Source organism: Cloeon dipterum, chromosome 2 (assembly GCF_949628265.1).
Source record: "Cloeon dipterum chromosome 2, ieCloDipt1.1, whole genome shotgun sequence".
Taxonomy (NCBI): domain Eukaryota; kingdom Metazoa; phylum Arthropoda; class Insecta; order Ephemeroptera; family Baetidae; genus Cloeon; species Cloeon dipterum.
Window position 1 is genome coordinate 26,607,596 of NC_088787.1, and position 19,286 is coordinate 26,626,881.

General features: G+C 39.3%; 1 long non-coding RNA gene across 1 annotated transcript; it reads right to left on the reverse strand.

The window, feature by feature from the left end:
• Positions 1-4,203: 4,203 nt before the first annotated feature.
• Positions 4,204-5,229, reverse strand: LOC135936076 (uncharacterized). The gene is made up of 2 exons (XR_010574284.1): positions 5,157-5,229; positions 4,204-4,411 (listed from the first exon to the last, which is right to left on the reverse strand). It is a non-coding gene; the product is annotated as an uncharacterized LOC135936076 (long non-coding RNA).
• Positions 5,230-19,286: the final 14,057 nt, after the last annotated feature.

Below are 19,286 nucleotides of genomic sequence, written 5' to 3' on the forward strand. Positions count from 1 at the left end.
GCAATAAAAATTTATATTTGTCTTGCTTGTAATTGAGTTTTTTAGCTGTAAGATGGGAACAGCAGCGGCGGCTGCTTTTTTAAACAATGTAAGGTAGAATGAGAGAGAAAGAGAGCGATAAAAATGAAAGGCAAATAGCACGACTCTAGAGAGCAGACGGAATAATTAATTGTCTCCTTCTCTTCCGACTCATCGGAAATTCATCTCTCGCGTTGAATGAGTAACCTGAAGGAAAACTTGTCGTTCAAAGACATTTCAAATCACAGTGCGAACTATAATAACCTTTTAGCTCGAACAATGAATTAACTGTATAGCAATTATCTGATAGAATATTTCAATCAATTCTTTTTTTTTAAATCCAAATCAGTTGTGCTAGAACCCTTGAAGTTAAAAAATTCAGAAATTTCAATGGAAGATCAAATGAAATTATACAATAATAAAATTCATATATGACGACGTAGATTTCGCATGAATCTGAATATTCAGAATATATCGCTCCACGCTTACAAACCGGTGCAGCTATGTAATGTAAGCTATAGAAATCGCAAGAAGCGGCCCAGGGTGTAATTTATGCGCCAATTTCATTACGAAAACAACTACACAGACCACCCCTTCGGCCCCACGCACCCTCTCGCCGATAGAGAAAGGATGAGCGAGAATGGTGCGTGTGTTCATTTGCAAGATAAAGCCAAGCCTTTCCTGCCAGCAAAAATGCGTCGGAATTATTCCGAGTGCCTAATCCTGAATGAAGTACAAATGTACATAACAGAAGCGGCAGCAAAGGCGGCAATAATAATAAATTACCAATGCTTGAATGCATTTAACAACATTTCAAGGTGGCGTGATTTACAATAAAGGCAGTGGCAGCAGCTCTCCGCTGATTCGCCAGCGCACGCAGTCGCACACAATTCCTTTCAGACCCTTGCAATAATTATCTACGAATGGCCTACAGGTAAAATTAATCGACGAAACTTAATTATGTGTGCGAGAACGAACAAGGGCGCTCGCTCACTCCGAGTTTCGCGCTAATTTCAACGGAATGGTCTTCCTTGGCGCTTCATTTTCACCAAAGGAAATAACTTTGGACTGAAGGAAAGGGCCAGGAATTGCGCATAATGGGAATTTCGCAAGCAAAATTCACTTAAGGGATTTATTGAGAATATAAATTAATATTTGTTTCCACCTGAATCTTTTAATTCCATCACATTTTCTGCAGCTATTGAAGAATAGGTTCTTTCGTCGGATATAAAATCTTGCGGAGATACTTGGTCCCAAAAGTCCTCTCAGACGTTTGGGCTTGTGCGTTAATCACGAGAGGAATGTTATTTTTGCTGTGTTGCGTTTGATTGATGGCCACCAGAGCAGCCAGTCGAGATTAAACAGAAGCAGCGTTCAAACAGATGATTGATTCATGATTGATGGATAATTTTTATTAGCAACGCTGGGCTCATAAAATTACATCACGCCAGACCGAATTGAACCCGCACACAATAGCGATGCCTTGTATTTCTGTCTTTTCGGATGGGCAGCAGACGCGAATCGAAATCGAATGAGGAAATGCAATCTGCTTTAGCCTTCGCAGGTCAGGTTTCAGCAAAATCAAATCGGCGCGTCTGAGTCTTTCTCGAGATTAAGAGCAGTGCGTCGTGGGTTTGCTGCTCTCGCGGAAAATTAATTACTCCTGGGCAATCAATGTGCAGAGAGGACGAGGAAGAGCGTCTCGAGTGCAAAAATAACCGGAGAGCGTGCGAATTTGAATTTTAATTAAAAGTCACGCGCGCACTGGAAAAGGCCGTCCCTTTTTTAATTTACACTCGAATGCTGCCTCGCAAAATGGGAATTTTTTATATTTACAAAAAAGCAGAGTGATGAAGAGAGAGGATGCTGCCGGGGCGGTTGACAAATAAGAATGAGTCTCGAGGAGACTCATTCTTGGTGAGTATACTCTATTGGCAATAAAACTGGCAGCAACCCCTCTCGCCTCGTCGTGCAAACGCATTTCGAAATCTTTTCAAACACGTACCTTTTCAGTCGAAATAATATTCGAGTTGTCGTTGTTAACGCTCTGGATGGAATGACTGACTGGCTAGCACTCTGCGTGGGTGTATTCATGGTGCGCACACACGCGTTTTTCGAATTTGCAATGCACAGTTTTAGCTGCAATTTTTAAAAATAGAGGCATGACCTGGAGCAGAGACGCAATTCTTCAATCTTGTGCAAAAACAGGCACATTTACCCGAGAAAAGAAAACCAAAGGCACATTGGTCTGTTGGACAGAGTTATTTATTTATTTTTTGCAACAAAGACGTCATTGGTGACAAGCGAAAGATCGATCTATCCCATAATACTGACAACACCCATGATAGATGTTTGCAATTAAAGCAAGTAGGCAGCAGCAGCCTTGTCCATTACTAACGACAGCCGACCCACTGAGACGAAGCACACCCACCAAACGAGTGTTATGGATTTGCCGGCGAAACCGCTGCTGGACACCCGACACATAATATGGTAGACTTACGCTTACCGAGTCTGAATCACCTGCGTACGATCGATAGATCGAGATTATATAGCTATAATTATCAACAGATAATTTCCAATAAACTGGAAATAATTGAAAATCATCATTATACAGTATTGTAAAATATCCTGGTTTAACATCGTTAAGTGAGAGAGAGCAGTTAAAAATATAATTTTTGATATGTCACCAAGATTCAATGAAACTAATTATTAATTCGATGAATTCATCAGTATTGGTTTTATAAATGAAAAAATATAGCAGATATATAACACAGAATAAAACATACGCTTGAACAGAACACAGCTGGTTTTTAATCAAACAACAGATGAGATTGTGAAAGAAAATTAAAGCAAAAGTTGTTTCAATCTAATCCACACTTTTTATTGTTATTTAGCTCGACTTGCACGAAATGAGTTTTTCTCATCCAGAGATGTATGTTCATAAAATTTGATTCCTTGGTGGTTTCAAGTCGAAGATAAATTGAAGTTGGAAAAACAAGAGAGAATGAGAAGTGACGATGTTGCTTTTGCAGCTGCAGGGGAAAATTGAGGGAGGAAGGAAAATGGGTGGCTGAAGTGTTGCCGACACAAGAGGGCAAATTGGAAAAACTTCAATGTTATGCATTCCTCTTCTACGTAACTGATAAAATAGAAATTTGAAAATATTCAACATTAATTAAATTTCTCCTCGTCTGAAATCGGAGTTTTGTTTTTAATTACCACTAAAGAATGCAAAAACCTGGAGTGAAATTTTTTCTACGAAAATTTAATTTTTTAATTAATAATTTTGTATCTCTTTTACATGAGAATTGAGATCATACTTTCTGCCTCAGTTATTTTATTTTCGGCAATGCAAAATTTTTGCCTCTAAGTTTTATGCCTTTTGCTCGATGATTAGCAGAAAAGCGTAGCAATCAACCATCTATTTCCATCCTTTCATTGGTGAAGCACCGTTTTCCGAGAGGCGTTTGTGAAAGCTGTTGGTGTTTACTGCTCTTCACCCTTTTTAAAAGGCTCTTCGCTTTTTGCCGATGCGATGCAAACTGGCACACACAAATAAACAGCTTTCCGCACACAAGTGCGAGAGAGAGCTTGCGTGTATTCGGAAAATCTTGGGAAACAACAATAAATAGCGAGGCGGGCACAGAGAGAGAGAGAGAGCCATTTAGCCACTAATGCTAAGGAGCAGCAGTCGAAACGATTTGTGTGATGTTTTTAATGGGCTTTCGCCGCTCCTTCTTTCTCTCTGTACAATGTTTTTCCGGTAATATATTGGTTTGATTGCCTCGGCGCTTAATATATTAGCGGCGGGTGCCGTTTGTTTTGTAAGCGCGATAGCAAACTGTGGAATATATGTGCGGTCAGGAGGAAAGAGAAGGAAAACAATTTATTTAATTTTTAATCTGAGAGTTAAACATATTTCTTGGCTTAAATAATTATATTTAAAGAACAAAATCAATATTAAACCAAAACGTATTAATAATTCAATAACAAATGACATCCTCATCCCCTAAAAATATAAATTTTATGAAAGTATTTAGCATGAGCAACTTTTTTGTTTTCTTTGATACAAACACGATATTTAAATTTAATTAATATGAAGAAAATCATGCATTCAATGCCTAGATTTACCCTTAAAACTTGGTTATGTTTTGAGTCAGTACGTGGTCATGGAAACTAAATAAATTATTAGTTGAGCACACCATTTCGTGCATCCATTTATTGTTTAACAAAACTCAAATAACTATGCATCAGGTTTCTTTCCATCAGGCTTGGAATCGGTTTTCTTTACTTCTTCCTTGCGTGCATTTTTCTTATCTCCTTTCTTAGACTTCAGCTTAGTATTCTTTTTCGGATCTGAAGCACTTTCCAGGTTGCCTGCTGGTTCGTTTTTCTGTTTGGATGGAGATATTTTTGCCTTTTTCAGAGGTTGGTTGGATTTGGAGGATTCAACAGCAATTTTTCAGGTTCTTGCTCCGGCAAGGGATTTGAGGTGAACGAACAAAACGCCACAAAAGGCAACCACGGTGAGAAAAGTCTGAAATCCGTGGGTGAAACTAGATATTTAATAGAGCCAGGTTTGATTTCAAATAACATACCGAAATTGAAAATTGATTTCGGGATATATTTTGAAAATGTATGAACAATCAGTTTTTACAGCATTCAAAGACATTATAGTCATAAGACATCAGCTTGTTAATTTCTTGTACGGATGATACAATCAAAGTTAAATTATTTCACTGTTTCCGCTCACGAGTCTTTGGAATCGATAAACCTATATCATGCCGATATTTAAGCAAGAATAATCAGTAAATATATTTTCTAGACATATTCCGTTCTCATTTTCCACTTGATTGAAAATTCCAATTTTTGAACAAACAAGTCCAAAGTTAAAGCTGAATAACTTGTCGGTGCATACATAATCTAAAGCTCTAGTGCGCGTTCAAAAGATAAATAAATAAATAAAAAATTGAAGCCAAACGTTTTTCTCAGCATATTAAATGAACCAATTGATTTCACTCTCTGTTTCTAAAATTAATCTTTTTGATTCTGTTTTTCTTTTGGATTTTGGGGAATTATGGGGTTAAAGTACCCTGCGGACCAACAATACACATAATTTCGAATCTAATATTACTTACATTAGTTGCTTTCTTCATTCTAGCACGTGGAGTAGATCAGCGAGGATGTACTAAACTGTTACACGTATCAAAGTTGCCAACATTTATACCAGCATTTACAGGAAGTGGAAAAATCCTTCCAATCAGAGTGTACAAGCCTTGACATAAAAATAAAAATCTACGACGTGGAATATTTTTGCATTTTACCGGACGTGCAGCCACGGTAGTGCTTCCTGTTTGGCAATTGCTGTGGTTTTCCAAAATGTGATGAATTGCTTAAATATTGCGCACTAGCTAACATCCATTTTACGATATTTCACTTTAACTTTTAAAAATACGTCGCAGGTTTGCAGGTTAATAAATTTCACCGTTCAGTTTTGTTTCTAATATTTCTATTCTGTCACAGACTGCAGAGTGTTAATATTGATAATTTTCTCAAAGCCGAGTATCAAATATTTCAATCGTCATAATTTTATGATTTTTAGTGTTATTAAAAAGTTTGGGCTGTAGGAAAAAACGTACAAAATAATGTCTGAACTGAACAAAAGTTCTTCAAGTAAAATCAATATCTCGATAAGAGTAAAATTACAATTCTCGAGTTCACAAGCAAAATTGCCAGTACTCTCTGCTTTATAATTTATTATATTATCGCACTTGGTTCCTGTTTAACGAAAGGCTGTGTCTTAATAAAACACCCAGCAGTATCCCTCGCTTTCGGTTCTAGGAAATTTTAATCAATTATAGAATGCACGCTGTTCGTATAATGCCGCAATGTGTACGCATCCCTCGCAAAAGATGATGGCAGCTGATAAAGGAAGTTTTTCTGTTCTCTGGTTTGCACGCCGAGCTGAGAAAAACGGGCCCGAGACGTCTTTCCTTCTCTTGTTCTGATGAGTCGAGCGCGATAAGGTCTGAAGGCGTCGCTGAACGGAGAGCAGCTAAAGCGCGCGACGACTCGATCTCTTGTAAAAGAATTTGTCACTACCAATTTGTAGCTTTCGATTTCGATTTAAGTGATGTGCCAGTCAGTGAGAGTGACACTCGAGACCCGATGGAGCCGCTGCTGGCACTGGGGGAGACAATCACAATGGAATTATCGCTCCGGATCAACCCTTATTTCTTACTACAGGCGATCTGCGTTCAAGAACGAATTCTATAGAAGCATATAAAGACAATTAATTGATGTCATTGTTCTTATTTGTTCGAGCATTTTTAAAAATTGCTTTAAATTATCAAAGTAAGTTGAAAAGTCACCATCAGAAATTTTGATATTTTTTCATGATGATAACGTTTCCCTTTATTATAGAGCGTCTGTTAGACTGCTTTTGTAAAAGTTAGTTATATTTTTTTAATGTTAAAAGCTAATGAACTGTCTCTCATGAAAGCAGCAACAAATAAGAAGCAAAGCTAGATTTACGTCTCCTTCAAATTGTACGCTGGGCCAAGAGTGTGTTTAATAAATTCTATCCCCCATCCCCCATGTTAAAGTGAAATTTTCCTCGAAGCTAAAGACTCTTTAAACAGTCAAATAACATCATAGAACAAGCCATAATAACAGCAACCTTTGTTTATTGAGTTATATTTTTATTTCAATATTGGTTTTGTCAATCTAAAAAATATTTTAAACTCTCGAAAGTCTGTTGGCATCGTTTTTCGCAGTTTATATGGTACTAGTTAGCTGCTGAGGTTTTCCGGCGGCGGAGCGACCAATATATATAAATTGGAATAGTGAATAGAATGATTTTGGCAGGTGGTTTGGAAACGCGGATGACAACAACATTTTTGTTGTTGCGTTAAAAATCGGGAAAAATTTGGAAACCACAGAGTCGAGAAGTCTATTTCCTGATCGTTAGTAAAAGCTAGCACAATATCATGTGTAGAATTCACTAAAATTATTTCCCGTCTTGATTGTTTGATTTAAGGATGAATTTTTTGATAAAATCCTTTGTTCACTTGATTAATTGGTGCATTAATTTTGTCACCTTTGATTTGCAGTGAGTTAAAGAAATAATCAAAAAGTATTTTCAGCTCTTAAAGCCGGCAACGCAATGTATTGCAGTTTGATCAGAAGATTAAAGAAACTGCATCACAACGCGATTAATATTTTCCGCTTGGGAAACTGCATTTAACGGCTTGAAAACTCTGTGGCGGGTGAGTTGAAGGGAAGAAATTGACGCGGCGATCAAAGAAAACGGCAATTAGTGGCTGGCGTGTGAACGGCACGCGAGCAAACACTTGTGTGTATGTGGCGTTTCGCAGGTTTTGGCCGCGTCAAAAGCCGCGGAGTCTGCATTTGGTGAAACATCAGTCAAGTGCGCGCACAAAATCAGCCTGCTCGGAAAGGGAGGAATAAAAAAGCGGCGCAACTCTTCAGCCTCTGCACCGCGGCCGATTAAACCAAGAAAGTTATCAAGAGTGAACGCACACACACACGCGTGGGGCTAAGGAAAAATAATTTCGTTTCCTTTGATCTGCTTCTTTTCCACGCAAAATATTCCTCAAACGACTGTGCTGCCAGAGCGGGTTTAAAAAATTATTTCTGCGAGTATTTTGATCCCCTGTATGTGGATTTCTTATAAAATCGCGCCACTGGAAAATTATTTCGTGGCTGCTGCCTTTGCCGCATAAAATATTTGATCAAAAGGATCAAGCGGGGCGAAGGAATTTTCAGCAGCGCCAGACAAATGCTCACTTCGCAGCCTCTTTGAGAGCATGCAGACGCACAAGCGCACCGCACACGCCGGAGTGAAATTTTGATATGAGGAAAACCCCAAAATTTTACTCGCACGCTGTACTTTAGCATCGGAAAAGCAGCTTTTGGTTTTGGCCTCCTATACTTGTAAAATAGTTGCTGTAGTGCCATTTCCGAAAACTGTGAGCTGATATGATGAATCTATGACTTTGTAAAAGATTTGGGTTTTTTGTATTTTTAATGGTATACTTGTTTATATTTCGACACAAATCGATACATTTAAACAAAAATTGGTACGAAAGGTTTGTGAATAGTTTGAATATTAAAAAATTTTTAACTAACCCCAAATTAAATACTTGAAACCCTTGCTAAGTTAAATTTGACCTGACTATAACACAAACTGTTAAAATGGGCTATGTTAACAACATATTCCTTTCATAGTTATTATTTATTATTACAGATGTTTTCATCTCGAATTTAATTGTTAATATATTTTTGTAATTCTTGCTTGCATGCATCATTTACTTGACTGTCTCAAACCTTTATCATTGCAGGTCCCAAGCACCCTGTATATGGAACAAAAATGTAATTAAGTCTTTCACCGATGGTGTCCAATACAATAAATTATTAAAATAGGAACACAAATTCGTAGCAAAAATGGGTGAGCTATACCAGCACAATACTGCGAAAACTGTTTATTTACACATAAATATTAAGTGTAATTTTATTGAATTAATTTTATATCTCTCCATATCGGTTATAATCACCTCAGTGATTGTTCATATATAAACGCATTTACTCTTGCGAAAAACGATTAGCCACAAGTATTGATTTTCCCGACAGCGTAGTAAAGAATTTGCAATATTTCTTCCGCTTACGTGGAATCTGTGCGCCGTCTTGTGCGTGCAAACGCATGAAACAAATGATATTCGTTGTTCCACTTCATTAAGTCTGCTCTTCCTCGGCTCGGTGTGGTGCACAGAGGAGTTTCTGCTGGCTCATTGCTCCGCGGCTTGTTGGCTCCCCCAGAGAGACTTTTATCGGCAACACATCCAAATAATTCATACTTCCCGCTGCAGAATTTTCCAAACCATTAGTCTCATTATATAAAAACGGCTGACGTGAAGTAACAAGCATAAATATTCTTCAAAATTATTTTATGTTACTATTTATTCAAATACTGTACTCGGGCTTATTTTGAAACTTGGGAAAATCTATTTAAATACTAACTACTGTGTCTTTCTGTATAGATGCAGCATTTTTAAATTTGATTTTAGATAAATTAAAGTGATTGTATGAGGCATATTGTTGGGGGAGATGCTCTTGAAACAGAAAAATAAAATCGTGCCAATTTTTTATGAGTGAAGTGTATATATAACAAGGTCTATTGTGCATAGTAAAAATATTTCTTAAGCTGTTAAAACCAATAACAACAGTAAAATTGCGAATGGTGAAACACATCAGCTTATTGTTTTGCGATAGTATTATCGCAATTATTATTTTGATCTTGAATCTCAGATGCGAATGGATGCACATTTTATACCAAGCTAACTGAAATAATATCAAAGCGTTTTCATAGATGTAGCAAAATGTGCAAGTTTGAAACTTCTGCAAATTATCGAGAAAAACAAATTGCAAAAGCAGTGGTGGCGTTTCCACCCTGCAAAACAATGGCCGTCAGTGATATCCGGCTGAACAATTCGTTTCTTGCTCCATTCGAATAATTAAAAAATCGCGCATGCGAATACCGCGAGCATTGTTTGGCGTTGAAATAATCATCATAATAAATATATGTACAAACATTCAGCAGTGCATGTGCACACTCCAGCCCTTCGTGTGTGCACGTGAGTATGTGTACCTGCGGTGCATGCACAGCCGCTTTGCCGTGTTTTCTCATTTCAGTGATAATTCTTTGATCTTAATGGTCTATTTATCAAAGGCAATGCTAATTACCATCGCAACAATACGTGCATACGTGTATTAATTTCAAAATGGCAAAAGATTGTTTTATCTTGAACAGCTCGCGCTCGGTCTCGTGGCGCCGAGTCAGCGGAGTATTTTATTTTCTATCCGAATGATTTCCGCGGTAAAACAAAGGCGGCTCTCGTAATATTCCATCATGCTGCAGAAATAAATCGTAATTTTTTTAAAAGGAAATTTTCACCACACAACGCTGCGAGAGCTTTTAACCCTTTGATCTGTACCACCGTGTGTGTGTGTTGGTAGAAAATTATTATGTGAACAGCGGCGGCTTACAACTCGCAATCGGCTCCGACGTACACACGTGTGAGGCAATGAGCATTATTTTTTTTCGCCGCTGACTGACTGACTTTCTGGCTTTGATCTTTGACACACGATGATCCGCATAGTCTGTGTGCTCTCTGCCGCATTATAATGTATCGTTAATAGTATATCTGAATCAAACAACGACGCGTTGCTCGAGAATTGATTGATCGCCAAATAACAGAGATAACTGCTGTCATGCGGAGAAGGCCGATTTCAGTATCTAAAGAGAGTACACGTGCTCGTCTGATCCTCAAAAGCTTACAACGATTTCTGAAAAATAATAATCATGAAATTTGGACCACTTTTACTTTTATCAAATTAATTTAATTATGTAGCAAAAATGCATCTAGTTGATAAGTTACAGAATTTTTTAAATTAATTTTCAATGTATGCTGATCAGAGCTGAAAATAATGAATTGCATTTACATCATCAGAAACAAAATCCATGAACGCCGTCTCATTCGATTCCCCCTTTACATCAAGAAAAGATGATTTGCTCCCAATAAAAACATGTTTACCAAAGCCATGAGAGCAGAAGCGCCAGCAAATAACGGGCACGGCGCAATTATCGCCTCACGCACTGCTAATGGAACCAAAAGTCAAAACACCATCAATTATTGCTATAAGAGGGCGGATGCCTCTCGTATCGCGATAAGGGATGCTTCGGCGCTTCCGAATCGCAAATGGGTAGATTGCCTTATAGCTCGGAGATTGACAAACAAGATTCACTCGGCTGCTTTTATGATAGCGTGAGGGCCTCTCATCGAATCTATCCATTTATTCTGTTATTGTGTGCACTGGGCGTCCGTTCGCTTGTGCTGAGCAATCTAGGAAACGACTCTTGAAAAGCTTCTGCGGAAGCGATTGTGAGTGATGTGCAAGACGATGGCCTGCTGCTTCACTACTCCCTGGCCAGACCCTTCATGTATCAATTTCTGTAATTATGAATTAAACTAACGCCAAGAAAAATATTAAATTTATTGGTACTAACATTAATATTTTAAGTTTAATAATAGAAAATTTTAAAATATTTGACCACCTATTAGATTTTTAAAAAATGTCAATAACAAAATAGTATATGGTTATATGGTTAAGGATGATGCAGATTATTATGCGAAAGGGAACTGTCGTTATATCATTTGACCTAGCAACTGCTGAAATGTACGGTCAAGTTACATTGTAGCATCCATCGCGTGTCCTTAAAAAATATTATCAATTGGTTGATCGGCTGCTGAGTCGATCATGACGCGCGTGCGAATTTATTTGGTGTGATCAAAGATTAGCAGACGCCGAAGGAGGTTATCAATTCTTCAGGGTCAAATATCGATATCAAAAGGCGGGCTAAAATTTGAGGTCAGCCGGCTTGATTTTGCGCGCACGTGGAGGTGATTGGCACGAGGCAGCATTTTGGACCAATTTTCAGAAGCGATTCTCGGAATAAGTTTGGAGCGACGAGTTTCTTGTGATGCATTCAATCCCGGCGGCGGCACCTCCCTTTTGTCTTGTGATAAACAAAAGGGAATAAATGATGGATATAATAAAGTTTGATGCACACTGACGTTTAATATTGCTCAGCGGCGCAAAGTTTCTCTCATTGTTTGGCGATAAACAGCAGCAGCGGCAGTGGCGGCGGCAGCTTGAGCAAGAAATAAGAGACCTTAGCTAGCTGTTCGCACATATCTTTGATACTTCTTTTCTAATATTGATTCAGCGCAGCGCGCATCCATCCCTCTGTCTCATCTCGTCGCGAGAGGCAAGTTCTCTCTGTTCATTTTATTTGCAGCTCGCGGGCGATATTGCCGACACGAGAGAACAAGCAAGCAGTATTTCCCGCTTTTTATTCTCCTGTCAAACAGCGAGCAATTTCTATATTTATCATTTCCCTTTGTCTGCAGCCTTTTGTCTTCGGCTCTTTAATACGATTCGCTTCATTTCAAATGACTTTTCATCAGAACATGCAAAAGAGCAGCCGGCGAAAGACAATAAAATAATTGCGCTCCTATTATTTCGCTGTTCTCTCGAGAGGGCCACGAGTTCCTTTGATAACTCGAAATCGTTCGTTTCGGCGTGTTCGCCTACACACGCCGCTTTTTACGATAAACTGCGCGCTCTCGGTCATTGAAATGACCTTCTTTTGACTGGCTTAATGAAGTCCTTCAGCTTCCGAATCGGCCTGGCTAGCGGAGGAAACGCTTTGAACGCAAATTGCGGCCACAATCAGAAACGCTGCTCCTTTCAACAATCGGAAACCTTTCCTGCGCGCGCGAGCCGGCCGTTTATTGAGACTCGGGGGAGAAAAGAGAACGGCAATTATGATTGAAAATGAAGAGCAGATGAGAGCACCGAGAGAGAGAGCCTTTGGTCTACGCCGCACGCCTTCCTTTGAGCAGCGGCCCTTGAGATGCCGCAGAAATGCGAAAGACAAAAAGAGTGGCAGGGAATTGACAGTGATAGAGGCTCTGAGAAGTCAGGGCACATTGGTTTTCCTCCCTTGAGGGGCACGCGTAAACTGAACCGAGGCCTGTTTTCTTAACAATCAATATTTTTATAATATACAGTCAGAATAGTCTAATATTTCGTTCCAAAACTATCACTATCATGAAAATTTAGCAGGAAAGAACTTTGATAAAATTCGCAAATTACAATTTAATAGCCATTTTCCTAAATGAATACTATACACCTTTTTAAGAAAGAGATAAATAGAGAACACAAACATGAATTTTTATTGACTAATTAACCTCGCTCATGAAATGCGATGTAAAGAACGAGTCTACATGGTTTCTGCTAGATTCAACTGACACAGTATAAGAGCGAGGGTGATTTCTGCGAAAATCGTTCGCACGCGCGCACACACACCAGCGGTTCAGCCTTTGCTCTCTCGAAATGGCTCGAAGCAAAAGTTTACAATGTGCACAATTGAATTATTCCCGGCTGCCGCGAAGAGCGGCGAATCTGTGTGCGATGTAAAAACTTTTTGCTCGTAACAAGCACCGCCGCCGCTGCTGTGATCAAAGGGTGCAAAATCAAAATCTATTCAAGTTTCGCAGCAGCATAAATAAAAGCAACAGAGTGTGCCGGCGTAAGGTTATTTGTGCGAAAAGGCGAGGAGGAAGACATGGGAGGGGAGCCGGCAAAAATCAAGTCCCAAAGTTTCACGTATTCATCAGCAAAGCCGCCGCCGGACCAACTGCCGAAACAGCTCGCTCCCTTTTTGATCCGCACGCGGGTGCCGCAGCTTTGACAGTGAATTTTTGATGACCAAGAGTACACAAAGTGCAATTCTGGCGATAAAAATATGTTTTGCCTCTCATGTATAGCTACTTATTTACTTCAATTTTTATTAAAACAGCTATGATATAGCCATGGTATATACTAAAACAGAGTAACATTGCAGTGTCATATAATACTATAACATCTTCCAGATTGGGCAGTAAAAGGTACATAGATCATGAGATTCCGAAGAACAATTTCACATTTAGAAATAATTTAAATTTACACGCCCAAAAATCCCAAAGAGCAGTCAAAAAAGAATACATTTACTGACAAGACTGACTCTGACAAGAAAGGATTTAAACAAATGATGGAATTTTGGGAGTGTATAATTTTTTAAGCGGGGAGGGTGCACGAGATTTTTTTTTATCAACTTCCATCTTATTAAAATGTCCAACTGCTTTCACTGCTGCACGAATTTTTGTTGTGCAGGTTTAAAACCACTGATAAGGTCTAAGGGTTCGTTACAACTGCTGCAGTTTAGAAAGAGAACTTGCAAGAAAAAATTAGCCTTAAAATTTTTACTGGAGTCACATATCCTTACTTAGTAAAAAATCTTACTCCAATTTGCATTCTTTTTTAACATAATTATGTTTTGCCTATAATCTTTCTGGTGCTTGAAAATTTAACTTTTAAATAATTAAATCTGCACTTTTTTTCTTAGATCCAAACTCTATTGCCAGAGCTGAAAATTGATTGGAACAATTGTTTTCTTTTTGGGACAAGTAACTGAAATTTCATTAAGTTACAAAATTGCCTCCTTCAAGAGAAGAGAAAGCATTTAATTTTGAAATCACAATCCAGACAACATCAGTCAACCTTGAAAATTAGGGAGCAGTTGTGCCATTTTTACCCTAGAATTAATTAAATGGAAAATGGAAAGGTGCAGGGGAAAGAATAACTCACGGGCGGCGTGTTTTTTGACTGCGGTGCCAAACAAGAAAGGGCACGCTCGCGCGCATTATAATTGATTACGCGGATTCCAGCCGGTTGTGCCGCTGGGTGCAGAGAGTAATTAATTCCTTTCCCCATTTCCGTTTTCTAATACCACCTCGGTGGCGCGTAAGCCGGTGGAAAATAATTTTTCAATCTCTCTCTTTCTCTTTTCTCTGTGGCTCCGGCACGAGGCTCACACACACACACACACACACATACACACATTAAAAATTTTCCATACTTGCCAAAGTGAGCGGCAAGGGGATGCAAAAGAGGGTTTCGCGCCGCTGAGCCCATTAATTCTCTAGCCGGCTCTATCTGCGAGAGCTTTTGATCAGCCATTCAGATCCGCCGCCACTGCCTCTGCGCCGGCATTCATTAGCGATGCTTTATAAATAAGCCAAAAAACTAGATTGGATATTTTTCAAGACAAAAATTTATTCGCAGGGCTTTGCCTCGCTCGGTCTCGCCCCGAGTAATAATGAAAAAGGTAATAAGGGGATGAATATTGCATCGCCCGCTTTTACATTTGCCGCCCACAGACGAACGCATTATTAGCGTATTTTTATAATACGACGTCGCGTTCGCCTGCAGGCGAAAATTGAATGCGTTCAGAATACTGCCTATTGCGGCAAAATTTATGCCTTTTAATTTGCCGTCTTCTTCCACCGTATTACGTACCCCCAAACAGAATAATATATACCCAAACTGAAGATTTTGACCCCTAGAAACGTGTATTCTGCTGTTACTTTAAGGAGATGCTCCGGTTTTTGTGAATTAAGCATCTCTACGGGTAATGCAATTTACCAATCATTGCCAAAACCGTTTGCCATCAATCTTGATTCTCAAAAGTCCTCTTCCTGAAGCGAAAACGCATTTTGCTGGTGGAAAGACGTAAATTTCCGTTTCTCCCGTCGTTGATAAAAACCCCGAATCTTTTGTGCGAGTAGCATTTCTTGCTCCCATTTGCGGGCTCATTGAGTATGCAAATTCGGATGAGCGAGAGACGCATCAAGGAAATGAAGAAAAATAAAAAGAAGAGCGCTCGGAAATGATCATATTGGAAGCGGGCACGAAAGAAAGAAAAAAAATCGGAACAGCACAGCACGGGGGTGCAAAATTAAGAGATGACACACGCACAACAAGCCTCTTTCTGTTAATGGCGACAGCATTCGAATGAGAAGAAAAGACACCACCCCCGTTCAGTTTAAAAAAGTATGTATATTATAAGTCCTCATTTATCACGGGGCGGCATTAATGCGTTTTTGGATGAGCGTAAAAAAATTGCCGGCGTCTTATCGTCGTCGCTGTGCTGGGAAACGCAAGGAGAGAAAAACAAACTCGATCAGTCCTCTGGGGAACTATAATTACCGATGTGCACTTATAATAAATATTCATTAATGCGCGCAGAATTTTTAAAAACGAGAGACGACCCGCGTGGCAATAATTCTTCGACGAGATAATGGCAATCGTGTTCCCTTCTATTTTGTGTATTTTTTTGCTCTCTCGACCGCCCACCAGAGCACCACCGACTTTTCTTTTTAATTAAGAATTCGCTGGTGTGGGGTGAAAGGAAAATGACAGATGGGGCACCCGAGTCGAGATACGCCGAAATGTGTGTAGTATATTCCTGGTTGATGGCGAGACTCGCGCTTTCCTGCCTGCTCTCGCTTGATTGCCTTGTCATAATTTATTGGTTGTTATCTCGCTGAATTCCGAAGTTTAAAAAAGGGAGAAGAGAAAAGAAAGCGTGAATTCTACTGAGCTGTGAATAAATTTTACTCTTGTATTCGATTGTTGTAAAAATAAATTTGATTTCGAACTTCTTTTACAATTTTATAAATTGACTATCTATCAACAGAAAATTGCGAATGTGTACCTAGAAATCAAATTTTTAATTGAGGCTCCTAAAACGTTTGAAAGAACCTCTAAATTACTGATAGTAAAGTGCAAAGCTATCAAATTGAGAGTCAAAGTCTATGATTTTCTTCTCTATTAATGCCAAACAACTTTTGTTGCGAATAGTATAAAGGAAGCTCACATATTTACTATCCAGAAATTTACGTGGAAATAATGGGGTGTTTAAGATTGGTCAAATAATAAAAAATCGACAGAGAAAGAAACTAGAGCTCAAAACGCTAAGCGTGATTAATTTGGATTAAGGAAAACCATTATAAAAATTTCTTCCCTCATTCGTCGATTCCTTCACGCAAGCACGTTGTTTTATTCCATTTCAACTAATGAAAGTGACTTAAAATTTGTCGATATTTTTTCAAATCTTCCTCCTAATTTACTTCCATAGCCATTTCAAGAAGGATACATTTGCTCAAAGACAAAAGCTCGCATGATTCGGTCGGTGTATTGCAGCCGGTTACGAGGCGCCCGGCTTGGTTGTTCGGCTCGCAATGAGCAGCGGTCGGTATGGAAATGAGCGGCAGCGCGCGAGCGGCGAACGCAACACCTGCTCGCACGGGCTGAGTGGGGTGAGCGGGTGGGTTAAGAAGCACAAGAGGTGGCAACGAGCTCCACAATGGGCGGTCTCACGTTCGCGCTGGATCGGCCTTCCATCGCGGTGCGCCGATAAAAATTCAAACGAGTGCGTCCGACCGCCGGCGACGAGACGTGAACCAAAGACCTTCAGCTGCTGCTCTCGCCTGCCCGGTGGCGGCACCACCCTTTCATTTCCGCAAACAAGCTCCGTCCGTCTTACTCGTTCGTGCGCCTTGTAACTGTGTGGGATTTGCATCGTTAAAGGATGAGCAAAAAATTGAACAAAAATTCAATTTTGCTGCACACATTTTGTGTCTAATAAATACTCCTGTCAAAATTTTCCTCCAGCCAAAATACAATAGAAGAGCAAATCGTAACCATCAGCTTGGGAGATATTAACTGTGCAAGAAAATGTCATTTAATAGTAAAAAATATAAGAATTTGTTTATTTTAAGATGAAACTCGACCATGCGATAGTTCAGCAGAAAATATTGCGAATATTTTTTTTAAGATTGGTGAGTCGTAACTGCCCCAAATCTCACACCATGATTCCCTAAACAGAAGAACTTTTTATTTTTTGTGACTGATTCATAAAATAGAAACCTATTTTTTTTTATGCACGAAACTCGTAAAAGACTGGCTGATAAAAAACGGCAATGAATTCATGTTTTGTAGTGTACCATTATTGGAATAATTTTTATCAAGAAACCTTTTCTACTTCAAAAGCGACACGGCAAATCATTCACGCACTAAAGAGATTTGCGCTTAAAGCCGCTACTTGCACGTTGAGCGATTTCGCAGCTGGCTGGCGCAGCGTGTGTGCATCATTTATCGAGGCACTAATTGCGCCCGCTTTGATTTAGCAATATGTCTGCGTTTTCTAAAAATAATATCGCGGGTTTTGAGCGCCGCGTGCTAAGAGAGAGCAGGTCAGCGCTTGGAGTGCTCACATTTCCGATGTAAACGCGGGAATAAAAAGAGGTGCTGCCACTCATTTGGCCTCATCAGCCTAATTTCAAATGCTGACTGATGATCAAAACTCGCAACACCGCGCCGCGCGCTCTTCTTGGCGGCTCGCGCTGCCTTTTTACGAGAAAGAGAGACCGACCCCGAGTTATATCTCTGGCAAATTGCTTCGGAAAATTTTTGAAACCACTTTTATGTCCGACCTAATGCCCGTCCATTAATATCCGTGCGTTATTCGGATTAGTGCAGCAAGACCAGCAGCGGTATAATTCGCGCTTGCTCGCGCCTCTTTCTCAACACCTGACCCAAATATCTCTCAGTCGCAGCCGATGCGAACGAGTAAATCAGCCGAGAACCGAAACACAAAACGCACACTTTTCTTGCTCATTGTCACATCCTAGGGGTGTGAAAAACGGTCAAATTTTTCTTTACATTCAGTTCAGATTTTGGCTTATTCATCCTTCATTTCATTCTCAGTCATCAATAATTCACTAAACTCTTAAAAATTTCCTGCATCTGTTTGTCTTTCAAATCAAATTATAAAAATTGTTGAGCGTCTGATAGACCCTATATATAACAAACACTTGACAACACCAAACTTTGATTTATATTGAAAATTCTATTTTAGAATCTATCACGCACAAGCACTGCTTTTTGGCCAAATAGAAGAGTTTTGTTAAAATTTAAACTCGCTAAAAATTTCAAGTTTATAAAATCAGTGAAAGAGCCGATATGTAAAACAGAGCTGCTATTTTTAAGCTTGAAATGGCGTGGTGATTTTTTTAAATATTTCCCCAAAATTAAACATTCCGTCCCAGATCCTATTCTTCACAACCCTGCCTGCTGGCGTCCAAATAGCTGCGATGCCACCCGACGCCGCTGACAAATGCTGTTTACCCCAGCAGTACTATTGGCAATTTTAATTATTTTTGGCAGACACGCAGTGGCACTCTTTTTCTTCTCGCCGCCTTCTCCACTCTCCTACTGTACGCTTCTGTCTCTCACAAAGCGAGCCGACTCGCCAGATGTTTGCAGCAAGCGCTCGGCAGCCGCTGAATTTCGCGAATGAAAGAATCTTGTTGTGAAATTAGAGCAATTAGAGTCAATATAAAGGGCCTGATTTCAAATTAAAATGCTTGCGGCCCCTAACGACCATGTGCGTGTTTCACCCAGCCCAGCTGATCTCCCTTGAAATAGTTTCAGAGAATATTATTTACTATACTGTTTCTTAATAATGCTACTTCAACAATACTGAACTATACCTACATGAACCGAAATATTTTTAGGGGAATTCAAGTCCATCTAGGTAGATTTTTTCATTTTGTTGTTTTTACTCATGTTATAAGTTCAATAAATAATAAGACATATACAAACAGGTAATTTTATTTGCCCTCAATTAGTGTTAATATTATGTAATTGTAAAATGATGTGTAAATCAGTATAACAAACTAGGTTGAATTTTTAGGGATCGGAGAGATCGCTATCAAAAACTCATGATTTTGTTCTAAATA